At 38.1% G+C, this 15,247-nt stretch overlaps 1 protein-coding gene and 1 non-coding gene across 6 annotated transcripts in view; one reads left to right on the forward strand and one right to left on the reverse strand.

The window, feature by feature from the left end:
- Positions 1-15,247, reverse strand: part of SPATA6 (spermatogenesis associated 6) — a 160,915-nt gene that overhangs the window by 36,832 nt on the left and 108,836 nt on the right. The window lies entirely within an intron of this gene.
- Positions 9,427-9,533, forward strand: LOC135273573 (U6 spliceosomal RNA). Its single transcript, XR_010341347.1, has one exon. It is a non-coding gene; the product is annotated as a U6 spliceosomal RNA (small nuclear RNA).

Genomic DNA, 15,247 nt, shown 5'->3' on the forward strand with positions numbered 1-15,247 from the left:
AGAGTACATATTCTTAACAAGTACACACAGAATTAGAAAAACTGCCTATATGCCAGGTCTTGATTACATATTAATACATTTCAAATAATTCAAACTATATTCTCTAGCTGGGAAGAAATTAAAGTAGCTGTCAATAACAAAAGGTGAGAGAATACCCAACTAAGAGAAAATTAAGAAATACATTTCTAAATTATCACAGAGTCAATGAAGAAATCACAATAGAAATTGGATTATATTATGAAGTGAATAATACAAATACAACATAAAAATTATGAGATGCATCTGAAGCAGTGGCTTAGAGGGAAAATTACACTATTAAATGTATAGATTAGAAAAGGCTTAAAATCAATAACATAAGCCTCCACTGTAAAAGACTAGAAGAAAAAGTAGAACATAAAACTATTAGCATAAATTAAGGTAACAGAAATGTAAAGAGGCCCAATCTACAATAGAAAAAGACTTGTCCCAGACAAGTAAAAAACATCATGGACTGTTATTTAAACAGAATAATAAGATGAACAAATTCTTAAAACACAGAGGACAAGTTAAATTACTATTATCATGATTGCAAAGGGAGATACTCACATGCTTAAAAATTCTATAGGTGTTTAAAAGTGGGTGGGGCCAATATGGCAGACTAGAAGCAACTTGTGTGTGCCACTGTCCTGGAGAGGAAACAAAAGGGCTGATGAACACGGATGCTGCAGGCTGATCATATGAGAAACCGCATCGGGATCCATCAGGGCAGCGGAACATAGAGAACACAAAGGAGTAAAGCTGGGCACTAGCCCGTCTGGGCTCAGTCCACAGCCAGGAGAATCTCTCCAACACTGGAAAGGGTGAGTGAGAGTCCCCAGGGGGATTTACACTCTCCACAGAGACCTGTGCAAGACTGGGAACAGGAGAATCACCCTGTCCCCTACCCTGCACCTTCTCCAACTATACTTCTAGACTGAGGCAGAGAGCCACCCAGACATTTTCCAAGGGCAACTTCCAAGTCAAAGAGGACTGACACAAGTGTTGGGTCCTGGACCAGAGCAGCACCAGTGCCACAAACCCAACAGAGGTTGCAGTCAGTTACAGTGCCAGGGAGCGGTAACATTGCTCCACCACTGTGTGCCAGCCACAGCTCAGTGGCAGCTTCCAGCCCAGCAGTTCTACTTTGGTTCAAATGTGGTCAGCCCATCCTCCCACCCCCACCACTGGTAGCCAGCTGGACAATGCTTGCTAGAGCATCCAGCCCAGAGGTCCCACTTTTGTGTGAACTCAGCTGGAGGTTGTAGCCTCCTGTTGTCACATGAAACATCCAGACCACAGAGCATGAGACCCCAACAGCCCTAGTCACTGGTAGCTAGGCAGGTGATATCTGCTAGAGCCTCTGGCCCAGTGGCCCACTGTTGTGTGAGGTCAGCTGGAAAATGCAGCTTCCAGTTGTCATAGGAAACATCTGGATGGCAGAGCAAGAGACCCCACCTACCACCACTGGTATCCAGGTGGGCAACACTTGCTAGAGCTTCTAGCCCAGCAGCCTTGCTTCTGTGTGAGCTTGGCTGGAGAATGCAGCCTCCTGCTGTTCTGGGAAACACCTGAATAGTAGGGTGCATGACCCTATACCCATGCCAATCATAGCCAGGCAGGCAACACCTGCTAGGTTTTCCAGCCCAGTGGCCCTATGTTTGCCTGAATGTGTTGAGGGGCACAGCCTCCCGTTGCTCTGGAAAAACCTGAAAGGCAGGGCTATCAACCCCACCAATCCCCAGCCACCCATAGCCAGACAGGCAATACCCACAAAGAGTTTCCATCCCAAAAGTCACACTTCCACCTGAACTCTGTGAGTGGACACAACCCCATCTTTCCCCCAGGAAGCACACAAACAGCAGACTACAGGTGAGGACACAGCTAGCAGGCCAACGGAAGCCCCAGCCTGAGGGAGCCCCATGGACCAGAACCCCCAACAAAAGAAATGCAAATGGGAAGGCAGTAATTGGAGGGGGCTCCTCCAAGACCCAGGAGTAGACTAGAATAGAAGGCAGTCAACCAAATCCACCTAATACCATAATTAAACCCTCAAGGCCCAAAGGCATTAAAGAAGATAAAAGCAAAACAATCCATAGAAGGACAGCAAATTCAAAGATTAAAAGAACATACAACCACAAAGATGAAAAAGAAACAGCTCAAGAACTCTGATAATCCAAAAAGCCAGAGTGCCTTCTTTTCTCCAAACAACCACACTAACTCTATGGTAAGAGTTCTTAACTGGGCTGAGATGGCTGAAATTACAGAAATGGAATTCAGAATATGATTATGAATGAAGATCGTTGAGATCAGGAGACTGCTGAAACCCAGTGCTAGGAAGCTAATAATCACAGTAATCACAGGAGCTGACAGAAAAAATAGCCAGTATAGAGAAGAACTAACCAACCTGATACAGCAAAAAATAAAACAAAAAACAAACAAAAAAAACCAACCTAAAAAAATTTTATAGTACTATCACAAGTATTAACAGCAGAACAATGAAAGAATCTGAGAGCTTGAAGACTGGCTTTCTCAAATACAACAGTCAGACAAGAATACAGAAAAAAGAATGAAAAAGGAATGAACAAAACCTCCATGAAATATGGGATTATGTAAAGAGGCCCAATCTACAGCTCACTGGCATCCCTGAAAGACACGAAGAGAAAGGAAGCCACTTGGGAAACATATTTCATGGTATCATCCATGAGAACTTCCCCATCCTAGCTAGGAAGGATGATATTTAAATTCAGGAAATGTAGGGAATCCCTGCAAGATACTTCACAAAATCATCCCCAAGACATAATCATCAGATACTCCAAGACTGAAATGAAAGAAAAAATGTAAAAGGCAGCTAGAGAATAAGGGGGAAGTCACTTACAAGGGGAACCCTATCAGACTGATAGAAGTCCTCTCAGCATAAACCCTACAAGCCAGAAGAGATTGGGGACCTATATTCAACGTTCATAAAGAAAAAAATTCCAACCATGAATTTCATATCCAGTCAAACTAAGCATCATAAATGAAGGAGAAATAAGGTCCTTTTCAGAGAGGCAAATGTTGAGAGAATCTGTTAAACATCAGACCTGCCTTGTAAGAGCTCATGAAAGAAGCATGAAATATAGAAAGGAAAGACCATTACCAGGCACTACAAAAACACATGTAAGTATACACACCAGTGACACTATAAAGCTACCACACAAACAAGTCTGCATACCAACCAGCTAACAATGAAATAGCAGGATCAAATCCATACATATCAATAAGAAACTTGAATGTAAATAGGCTAGGTTCCCCAATTAAAAGGCACAGAGTGGCTGCCAGCTGGATAAAGAAACAGGACCCAATAGTATGCTGTCTTCAAGAGACCCATCTCATATGCAATGTCATCAACAGGCTTAAAATAAAGGGATGAAGAAAAATCTACCAAGCAAATGGAAAACAGTAAAAAAGCAGAGCTTGCAATCCTGATTTCAGACAAAAGAGAGTTTAAAGCAATGAACATCAAAGAAGACAAAGAAGGGCATTATATATCGGTAAAGGGCTCTATTCAACAAGAAGACCTAAATTAATGTATATCAAACACAAGAACACCCAGATTCATAAAGCAAATTTTTAGTCCTTCAAAGAGACTTTAGTCTTCAAAGAGACTCCCATAGAATAATAGTGGGAGACTTCAATACCCCACTCACAGTATTAGACAGATCACTGAGTCAGAAAATTAACGAGATTCAGGACCTGAGCTCAATACATGACCAAATGGATCTAACAGACATCTACATAACTTTCCACCCAAAAGCAACAGAATATACATTCTTTTCAGTGCCACATGGTACACACTGTAAGATCAGCCATGCAATCAGACATAAGGCAAAAGCAAATTCAAAAACACCAAAACCATACCAACCACACTCTTGGACCACAGTACAATAAAAACAGAAATCAAACCCAAGAGAATCAAACCATACAAATACATGGAAATTAAACAACCTTCTCTAGAACAACCCATGTTAATTATCAAATTAAGGCAGTGTGATGGTTAATGTTAAGTGTCAACTTGAATGGATTGAAGGATCCTGAGTATTGTTTCTGGGAGTTACCAGAAGAGATAAACATTAGAGTTGGTGGACTGGGAGAGAAAGACCCATCATCAGGAAGACTCACCAACAATGTGGGTGAGTACCATCCAATCGGATACCAGCATGGTTAGGAAAACCAGGCAGATGAAGGTGGAAGAAGCTGATTTGCTGAGTCTTCTGGCCCTCATCTTTCTCCCATGCTGGATGCTTCCTGCCCTCAAACATCAGCCTCCAAGTTCTTTGGCTTTTGGACTCTTGGACATACACCATGGTTTGCCATGGGCTCTTGGGCCTTTGACCACAGACTGAAGGCTGCACTGTTGGCTTCCCTACTTTTGAGATTTTGGGACTCAGAATGAGCCACTACTGGTTTCCTTGCTTCTCAACTTGCAGACAGCCTATCACAGGACACTTGTGATTATGTGAGTCAACTCTCCTTAATAAATCCCCTTTCATGTATACATATATTCTATTAGTTCTGTCCCTCTAGAGAACCCAGACTAATACAGTCAGGAATTAAGAAGTCATCTGAAACTAATGAGAACAAAGAAGCAGCATATCAGAATCTCTGGGACACAGCAGAGGCAGTGTTAAGAGGGAAATGTACAGCACCAAATGCCTGCATCAAAAAGTTAGAAAAATCTCAAACAAACAACATAACATCACAACTAGAAGAACTAGAGAAGCAAGAGCAAACAAACTCCAAAACTAGCAGAAGACAAGGAATAACCAAAATCAGAGATGAACTGATTGAAACAGAGACATTAAAAAACCATACAAAAGATAAATCTAAAAATTGGTTTCTTGAAAAAATTATTAAGATAGCCATCTAGACAAATAAACAAGAGAGCATATTCAAATAAACACAATAAGAAATGACAAAGAGAATATTACCACTACTCCACAGAAATACAAATAACCATCAGAGACTACTATGAACACCTCTATGTACACAGACTAGAAAATCTATAAGAAATGGATAAATTCCTGGACATAACACATCCTTCCAAGACTAAACAAAGAAGAAATTGACTCTGTGAATAGATAAATAACAAACTTTGAAACTGAATCAGTAATCGATAGCCTACCAACCAAAAAGAGCCAAGAATCAGATTCACAGCCAAATTCTACCAGGTGTTCAAAGAAGAGTTGGTACCATTCTTACTAAAACTATTCCCCAATCTCTTCAACTCATTCTATGGGGCCAGCACTATCCTGACACCAAAACCTGGAAGAAACACTACCACGACAAAAAAACTTCCACCCAATATCCTTGATGAACATAGATGCAAAAATCCTCAACCAAATACTAGCAAAATGAATCCAGTAGCATATCAAAAACCTTAGTCACCACAATCAAGTAGACTTTATCCCTGGGTTAAAGGTTAGTTAACCTTTATGTAAGGTTAGTTCCACATATGCAAATCAATACATGTGACTCATCGCATAAATATAACTAAAGACAAAAACCATATGATTATATTAACAAATACAGAATAGACTTTTGATAAAATTCAACAATCCTTCATGCTAAAAATCCTAAAGAAACTTGGCATTGAAGGAATATACTTCAAAACAGTAAAAGTCATCAATGACAAACGCAAAGCTAACATCACAATGAATGAACAAAAGCTGGAAGCATTCTGCTTGAAAACCAGCATAAGAATGCTCTCTCTCACCGCTCCTATTCAACATAGTATTTTGTCCTGGCCAGAGCAATCAGGAAAGAGAAATAAATAAAAGGCATCCAACTAGGAAAAGAAGAAGTAAAACTATCCCTTTATGTATATGACACGATTCCATACTTTAAAAGCCCCATGGTCTTGGCCCCAAAGTTCTTTGAGCTGATAAGTAACTTCAGTAAAGTTTTAAGATACAAAATCAATGTACAAAAATCAGTAGCATTCCTATTCACTAACAGCACCCAAGCCAAGAGCCAAATCAGGAACACAATCCCATTGACAACTGCCATAAAAAGAATAAAATACCTAGAAGTACAGCTAACCAGAGAGGTGAAAGATCTCTGCAACAAGAATTACAAAACTGCTCAAAAAATCAGAGATGACACCCAAAAATGAAAGAAAATTCCATGCTCAATGACCATACTGCTCAATGCAATTTACAGATTCAGCGCTATTCCTATCAAACTACCAATGACATTCTTCAAGTAATTAGAAAAATCTATTCTAAAATTCATATTGAACAACAGCAACAACAAAGAGCCTGAATACCCAAGGCAATCCTAAGCAAAAAGGTAAAAGCTGGAGGAATCACAATGTCCAACCTCAAACCATACTACAAGGCTAGAGTAAGCAAAACAGCATGGTACTGGTACAAAAGTAGACACATAGGCCAACATAATAGAAGAGAGAGACGAGAAATAAAGCCACTCACCTACAGCCATCTGATATTTGACAAAGCTGACAAAAACAAGCAATGAGGAAAGGACTCCCTACTCAATAAATGGTGCTGGAATAACTGGCTAGCTGAAGATTGAAACTGGACAACTTCCTTAGACCATATGCAAAAATCAACTAAAGACTGATTAAAGACCTAAATGTAAACCCCATAACTGTAAAAACTCTGGAAGATAACCTAGATAATACCATTTTGGACATAGGAACTGGCAAAAATTTCATGATGGAAAATGTCCAAAGCAATTGTAACAAAAGCAAAAATGACAAATGGGGCCTAATTATATGAAAGACATTTGAAACTGTTAACAGCAAACAGACAACTTACAGAATGGAAGAAAACATTTGTAAACCATACATCTGTCAAAGATCTAACATCTAGAATCTACAGGAAACTTAAATAAATACATAAGCAAAAAATGAACAATGGCATTAAAAAGTGGTCAAAGGACATGAACAGACAACTTTTCAGAAGTAGGTATACAATGCACCAACAAGCATATGAACAAATGTACAATATCACTAATCTTTAGAGAAATCAAATCAAAACAACAAGATAGCATCGCATACCAGTCACAACAGCTATCATTAAAAAATAACAGATTATGTCTGTAATCCCAGCACTTTAGGAAGCCAATGTGGGTGGATCATTTAAGGTCAGGAGTTCGAGACCAGCCTTGCCAAAATGGTGAAACCCCATCTCTACTAAAAATACAAAAATTAGCTGGGCGTGGCAGCAGGCGCCTGTAATCCCAGCTACTTGGGATGCTGAGGCTGGAGAATCGCTTGAACCCAGGAGGCGGAGGTCACAATGAGCTGAGATTGCGTCAATGAACTCTAGCCTGGGCAACAGAGTAACACTCTGTCTCAAAACAAAACAAAACAAAAAAACAAACTAAAGGCATAAAGGCCATAGAAAAAAATGTCATTATCCAGCAACAAGAACTCAAGGTACTGATCTCATGAAAGCTTTCCTTGGGAAGCTACTAGAGTTTCAGGCAACCAAAACATTGAGGAAGACATTGACATTAACAGTGAATGCACATTAAATATTTACAGGCAGTACTAACTCTAAATAAAGAGTATTATGGAAAGTGTACAGTACACAAAAGTGGAAGGGAAAAATGTGAAATGTGTATGTAAAAATTTTTTAAACTGTTTGCAACAATCATATCTTTGATGACAGTTTGCTATTTTGTCCTGAAAATATTTTATTCACCATCAGTGAGGGCTTGGGTTATATCATAATTCTACCATCTCTGGTACTCTTGAAATTTGGGAATCTTGGTATGAGAAAAAAGAAAATACAGGTAAAATATAAGAAGTTAAGGAAATAACCTGTGGTCCGAATTTTGAATTTCAATATATAAGGTATTTTATGCTTAAAAGTACATCTCTCCTACTTGTGTCCATTGAAAAGACCTAAAACAAATGGCCAATCCTACAACACTAAGCATTACTAGTGTACACATTTCAGTCTTTAAATATAACTTCCCATTAAAACAAACCAGTTTCTTATAATAATGGCTGATTTGACTTTTGTGTGATGAAATGTACAAGATGAGTCTGGGACTGTTAAAGCCTATTATGGCCACATAAAAAGACTTGCAAAGGCTGGGCACGGTGGCTCATGCCTATAATCCCAGCACTTTGAGAGGCAGAGGCGGGTGGATCACCTGAGGTCAGGAGTGGGAGACCAGCCTGGCCAACATGCAGAAACCTCGTCTACTAAAAATACAAAGTTAGCCGGGCATGCTGGCGCATCCCTGTAATCCTTGCTGCTTGGGAGGCTGAGGCAGGAGACTCACTTGAACCCAGGAGGTGGAGGTTGCGGTGAGCCAAGATTGCGCCATTGCACTCCAGCCTGGGCAACAAGAGTGAAACTCCATCTCAAAAACAAACAAACAAACAAACAAACAACAACAACAACAAAAGACTTGCAAGACATAAAGATATGAAGAGTTTCCCACTGGCCAAAGTTGAGCTTATTTGAGTACCAATAGTAACTGAAATACAACCAAACACATCAAGGATGTTCCAATCCATGAGTTCACAATGATTTTAAAAAAACAGGAAAACTAACTGGTCGCCTTTGGAGAATGTTAAAGAACAAATTATGAATACTAGAAAATAAAGGGATGAATGAACAATGCCATTAGGTAACAAAACAGATGAAGCAGACAGGGAGGAGGAGAACAGATAAGAAAACTGAATACCTTTGTAACTCCTATTTAATGCATCTTGGCATTGGATTTGCCACAGAGAGAGAGGAAAAGTAGGGAAGGAGAGAATATGAATCAGATATTAAGTGCCTGCCAATGAAAGACACAATATGACTTCTGAAATGAAAACTGAATTTGATTAAGTCTCTAGATCCCAATTTAAAGATACCAAGTTAGAGAAAAACTGCAGATAACAATGGAACATGCTTATACCACAGAAGTTGTATCATCAAAATCTTATGGAAAAATTCTACAAGAATACAAATACAAAAGCAGAGGTTGGCAAACATTGTTAAGTCAGAAGGGGAATAAATAAAATTAACATTCATTTATATTAAACTTTAATAAGAATACTTGTTTTAATCTTTAAAGTTACCATCAAATAAATAGAAAAAAATTATCCCTAGTTAATAATGGTAGAAAAATTAAATAACAATATAACTTAATCCAAAAGAGGAAAAAAGGAAATATTACACAACAGGTAGTGCAAATAGAAAACAGTAGATTTAAACCCAAATATATCAGTAGGAACATAAGAAAGGAAAAGACTTATACTAAAATGAAAACACCATGATATCCACACTGTATAAAAAAGCCAATATATGCTATGAAAAACCCGTTAAATAAACAAAAATGTTAAAAGTGTAAGTATGAAAGAATATATTCCTCGCAAAACTGTAACCACATGAAGCTATTTTAGTGCTCACTTTGGCAGTACATATACTAACACTGGAACGATACAGAGAAGATTAGCATGGCCCCTGCACAAGGATGACACACACATTTATGAAGTGTTCCACATTTTTCAGACAAGCAAATGTTGAGGGAATTCATTACCACCAGACCTACCTTATAAGAGCTCCTGGAGGAAACACTAAATATGGAAAGGAAAGGCAATTACCAGCTATTACAAAAACATACTGAATGAAGTACACAGACCAGGGACTCTAAAAAGAACCATATAGTCTGCAAACTAACATTATGATGTCACATAATGTCACGATCAAATACACAAATATAAATACTAATCTTAAATGTAAATGGGCTAAGTGCCCCAATTAAAGGACAGATTGGCAAGCTGGATAAAGAACCAAGACTTGTTGGTATGCTGTCTTCAAAAGACCCAAGAGACATTCAATGACACACATAGGCTTAAAATAAAGGGACGGAGAAAAATCTAGCCAGCAAATGTAAAACAGAAAAAAGCGGGGATCACAATCCTATTTTCAAACAAAACAGACTTTAAACCAACAAAGATCAAAAAAGACAAGAAGGGCATTACATAATAGTAAAGGGGCCAATTCAACGAGAAAATCTACCTATCCTAAATACATATAGACTCAACACGGGAGCAATCGGATTTATAAAGCAAGTTCTTAGAGACCTTCAAAGAGATGTAGACTCTCACACTATAATAGTAAGAGGCTTTGACACCCCACTGACAATATTAGACAGATCAAGACAGAAAATCAACAAAGATATTCAGGACTTGAACTCAGTTCTGGATCAAGTGGACTCGACAGGTATCTACAGAACTCTCCACCTAAAAACAACAGAATATACATTCTTCTCATCATCACCTAGCACATACTCTAAAACAGATCACATAAACGGAAGTAAAACATTCATCAGCAAATGCAAAAGAACTGAAATCATAACAATCAGTCTCTCAGACCACAGCACGACCAAATTACAAAACAAGAAATTCATTCAAAAAGGTACAATTACATAGAAACTGAACAAACTGCTCCTGAATGACTTTTGGGTAAATAATAAAATTAAAGCAGAAATCAAGAAGTTCTTTGAAACTAATGAGAACAAAGATACAACATATCAGAATCACTGGGACACAGCTAAGGCAGTGTTAATATGTAAATTTATAGAAATAGATGCCCACATCAAAAAGTTAGAAAGTTCTCAAATTTAAAAACAATATAACATCATAACTAAAAGAAGTAGAGAACCAAGAGCAAACAATTCCCAAAACAGGCAGAAAACAAGAAATAAACAAAATCAGAGCTAAACTGAAGGTGACTGACATGAAAACCATTCAAAAGATCAACAAATCCAGGAGCTGGCTTTTTGAAAAATTAATAAAATAGATAGACTGCTCGTTAGACTAATAAAGAAGAAAAGACAGATCAAATACACAATCCTAGAAACAACAAAGGGGATATTACCACCAACCTCACAGAAATAAAAACAACCATTAGACAATATTATGAACACCTCTATGTATATAAACTTGAAAATAAAGAAGAAATAGATAAATTCTTAGACATATACACCCTTCCAAGACTGAACGGGAAGAAACTGAATCCCAGAACAGACCAAGAACAAGTTGTGAAATTGAGGAATTAATAAATAGCCTACTAACAACAACAACAACAAAAAAACAAACTCAGGACCAGATGGATTCACAGCTGAATTCTACCAGATGTACAAAGGAGATGGTACTATTCCAACTGAAACTATTTCACAAATTTGAGGAGGAGGAACTGCTCTCTGTTGGGAGGAGGTTGTGATGTGTGTGTGATGCAGTATATGTTGTTTGCTGAGAGGCAATGGCAAGGAACACTGAGCCATCTCCAGGCAGGAAACTGCTGGAATAAGCAAGCAGTATGTACTGGTCCTGCACTAGTTAAACCAGCTCCCAAAACACAGGATATTTGACCTTGTCCCCATTGTGGACTTGCAGAGTGTTCTTTAGCTTATTTCTATCTCAGTAGTGAACAGGTACTATCTGCCTGTTTAGTCTATCTTTATTCTATGAAGAAACACTGAGCACTTGCTTATTAAAAAATCATCACTTGTTTACAAAGAATAAATACGTGGGTCAGAGTCTGCTCTGGGCTGTCAGCTAGAAAATGCTGGCAGATCCCTGACAGTCCCACTCTGATCCCACTTTTGCACTCTATCTTTGTTTCTGTTTCTTAATTCCTTCAGTGCTGCCTGGGTTGGGGTTTCTACGACTGAGTCAGTCTCGGCAGCTCTCTAACTCATTTTAGGAGGCCACAGCCTCATCCTGATATCAAAACCTGGAAGAGACACAACAAAAAAAGAAAACTTCAGGCCAATAGGCTTGATGAACATCAAGGCAAAAATCCTCAACAAAATACTGGAAAACTTAATCCAGCAGCTCATCAAAAAGCTTAGCCACCACTATCAAGAAGGCTTTATCCCTAAGGTGCAAGGTTGGTTCAACATAACACAAATCAAAAAATGTGATTCATCACATAAACAGAACTACAGACAAAAAAACACATGATTATCTCAATAGATGCAGAAAAGGCTTTTGATAAAATTCAAACTTCTTCCTATTAAAACTCTCAACTAAATATTGAAGGAACATACCTCAAAATAATAAAAAGCATATATGACAAACCAACATTCAACATCATACTGAAGGGGCAAAAGCTGGAAGCATTCCCCTTGAAAACCAGCACAAGACAAGGATGCCCTCTCCCACCACTCTTACTGGGCCCACTTTGAGAGTAGAGAGTAGGAGGAGGGAGAGGGGCAGAAAAAATAATTATTGGGTACTAGGTTTAGTACCTAGGTCACAAACTAATCTGTATAACAAACCCCCTTGATAGGATTTTACCTATATAACAAACCTGCACAGGGATCCCTCAAACATAGAAAAAAAGGTAAAAAAAAAAAAAAAAAAAAAAAAAGAAATCCTTATGGGCAAAAACTTTGATTTCATGAAAATATCCTGAGTGCTCTGCACAGTGCCAGGTACATAGCATGCAGATACTGGGTGAAAATTCTCAGTAAATGCTTTATGAATGAATACAGTCAGAAAGATAACACTAATTTTAAGGGCTTGTGCTCAAGTTGCTTTTAACATAAAACATTTAAAAATATTGACAGTAGTGTCCAGTGTAAATCAACATGAACAAGTTTACTAACTTCCGTTCAAGGAAGTCAAGCCAGGTTAAACATAGAAATTAAAGTAATTAAAGAAGTGGTGTTTCTGAATAGGAAAGAATTTGCTTACATATGTAAATTTTTTCTTGTGTTAAAGGCATTAGAAAGCTGCTTAAACATTGCTAGTGATGCCAAGATTCCTGAGAGGAGATCACTTCAGAGAGGTGAGCTAATGGTCTGCATCTGTTTGGTTTTTTTTTTTTTCCCCTGGAGGCATTTGTGGATTCTGAGTATACGACAAAATGTCAAGAATCCATGCTTCTTTTAACCACAGGTCCACTGCTGCAGGTCAGAGAATCCAGCAGGTTTTTGGCAGTCTCACTATGCTAGACGGACAAAATTAATGATTTCAGAGACCAAAATTCACTGAGACACAATGGATACAAAACTGAGCAAAATGTTCCTTCAAGACACTTGCAGAATGTCTGAAATTATGCAGAGTGAGGGGACAAAAAGCTAAGCAGAAAGCCTCTGAAAGGCAGAAGGGAGTTTTATCTGTCTTGTTGGAGAAGGTTAAGAATCAATACATGTAACTTTGAGAGGGAAGGGATCTGCAATCACACCAACTCTATTAAAGGTACAAAGGATTTAAATTAAGAACTCAATAACTTTGTAACTCTTTTATTTTGGAATATTTATATTTATATAAAAGTTACAAAGACAGTATAGAGAGTTCCTATACACAGAAACTTTACCCTTCACTGAGGTTTTCTTAATGTTAACATACAACCATGGTGCATCTGGCAAAACTAAGAGATTAACATTGGTACAATACTATTTTATAAAGGGACAACTTAATTTGGATTTCACCAGTCTTTCCAATAATGTACTTGTTCCGTTCCAGGATCCAATAGAGAATATCACGTTACATTTAGTCATCATTTCTCCTTAGTTTCCTCCATCCAATCAGTGACAAGTTTTATAGTCCTTCCTTGTTACTCATGACTGACAGCAAGGTATTGTACTAATCAGGTATTTTGAACAAAGTCCTTCAATTTGGTTTTGTCTAATGTTTTCTCACATCTAGACTACAGTTATGGCTTTGGAAGAACAATATCACAGAGAAATGCCCTTCACATCACATGACATCAAAGGATACATGATATCAACCTGAGTAATCACTGATGATGTTAACTTTATCACTTTTTTAAGGTGGTGTCTGCCACATTTTAAAACCATCTTTGCAAAATTTTAACACTGAGAGAAATCTAATATTATTCACTCCTTTTTGCTTCTAACTTCACAAGCTAACTGCCTTTGTTCATCCCTACACATAGGCCAAGCTCATAGTGGAAGGAATTTAGTTGAAAGTTTAAAGTAAGGAAGATAACAATTTCTTCCTAACACTAACCCGGATCCCTGTCTGGAAACCAAAATTGCCCTTTGTAAAGCAAAGGCCAAAGGTTACAATTATGGTAGGGGTCTGAACTTTGCTAAAAAAAATAAGCATGGTTAAACAATAACCCATAATCACTTGCTTAGCTTGCTTTTCTGTGGTGCTTACCATCTCAGATAACTAGAGGTTTTAAGATTTATAACTTTTCCAATTGCTCCTGTACGTAACATCACCATTGTGAAACCTAAGGAACTTTGAGATATTTTTCAGATTTAGCATTTTGGCAAACCAAGAGATGCCACCTGGACTTGTGATCCATACCAAGGAACTGACTCAACTAGTCCTGCAACCCCTTCCCGGAACTACCTCAGCTACAGAAAGACAGTCTCAACACTCCTGTGACTTCATCCCTAGCTAATCAATTGTCTCAGTTCTCCAGTCCCCTGACTACCAAAGCATCCTTAAAAACACTAGCCTCTGAATTCTCAGAGAGGCAGATGTGGGAAATATCTCTCATCTCCTCACTGACTGGCTCTGTAATTATTAAATACTTTCTGTACTGCAACTCCTGCTTTTCTCAGTGTACTAGCTTTTGTTGGCAGTGGAAGAACCTATTGCGTGATTTCAATATCTCTATCAAAGTTACTATTTGTCCTTTCCATCCACTACTCATTAGAAGCAAGTTGCTAAGTCCAGTATCGCTCCAGTACTCACTCAAGGGGACAGAAAGTAAGCTCCACTTCCTGTAGGGGGGAACAATATTCATAATCACTTATTTAGAATTCTGTAATGAAGATTTGTCCATTCTCATTCTTATTCATTGTTTCACTTATATCAGTATGGACTCTTGGATATTTATTTTATTTTTTGAAGTATAATCCAATGCTACTGCTTTGCATAATATTATTCCAACACTGACCACCAGAGGCTCATTTAGATTGGCTTCTGTGTCCTGTTGACATGCCCCTTCTCCCTCTCTATCACATTTTTTGAGCAGTTCTTAATGTTCTACACTACAAGATGTTCCATGTTAATCTTGTATTTTTCCTACCCCAGCCCTAGAATTAGCCATTGTTACAAGAGCACTGGCAACTTTTATTTGAAAAAAGTTTTTTAGAAACCAAGATCTGGGATCTGGGTGTGCTCATTGCTATTGTCAGTGCTCCTGCCCTTTTGAAGGACAGATAGGAAATATGTATGTATACTAACTCAGGTATACATTCATATCCATATTTATTTCTGAACCAATCT

This window comes from Aotus nancymaae, unplaced genomic scaffold (genome assembly GCF_030222135.1).
Source record: "Aotus nancymaae isolate 86718 unplaced genomic scaffold, 86718_ANA_hifiasm-v0.15.2.pri h1tg000007l, whole genome shotgun sequence".
Lineage (NCBI taxonomy): Eukaryota > Metazoa > Chordata > Mammalia > Primates > Aotidae > Aotus > Aotus nancymaae.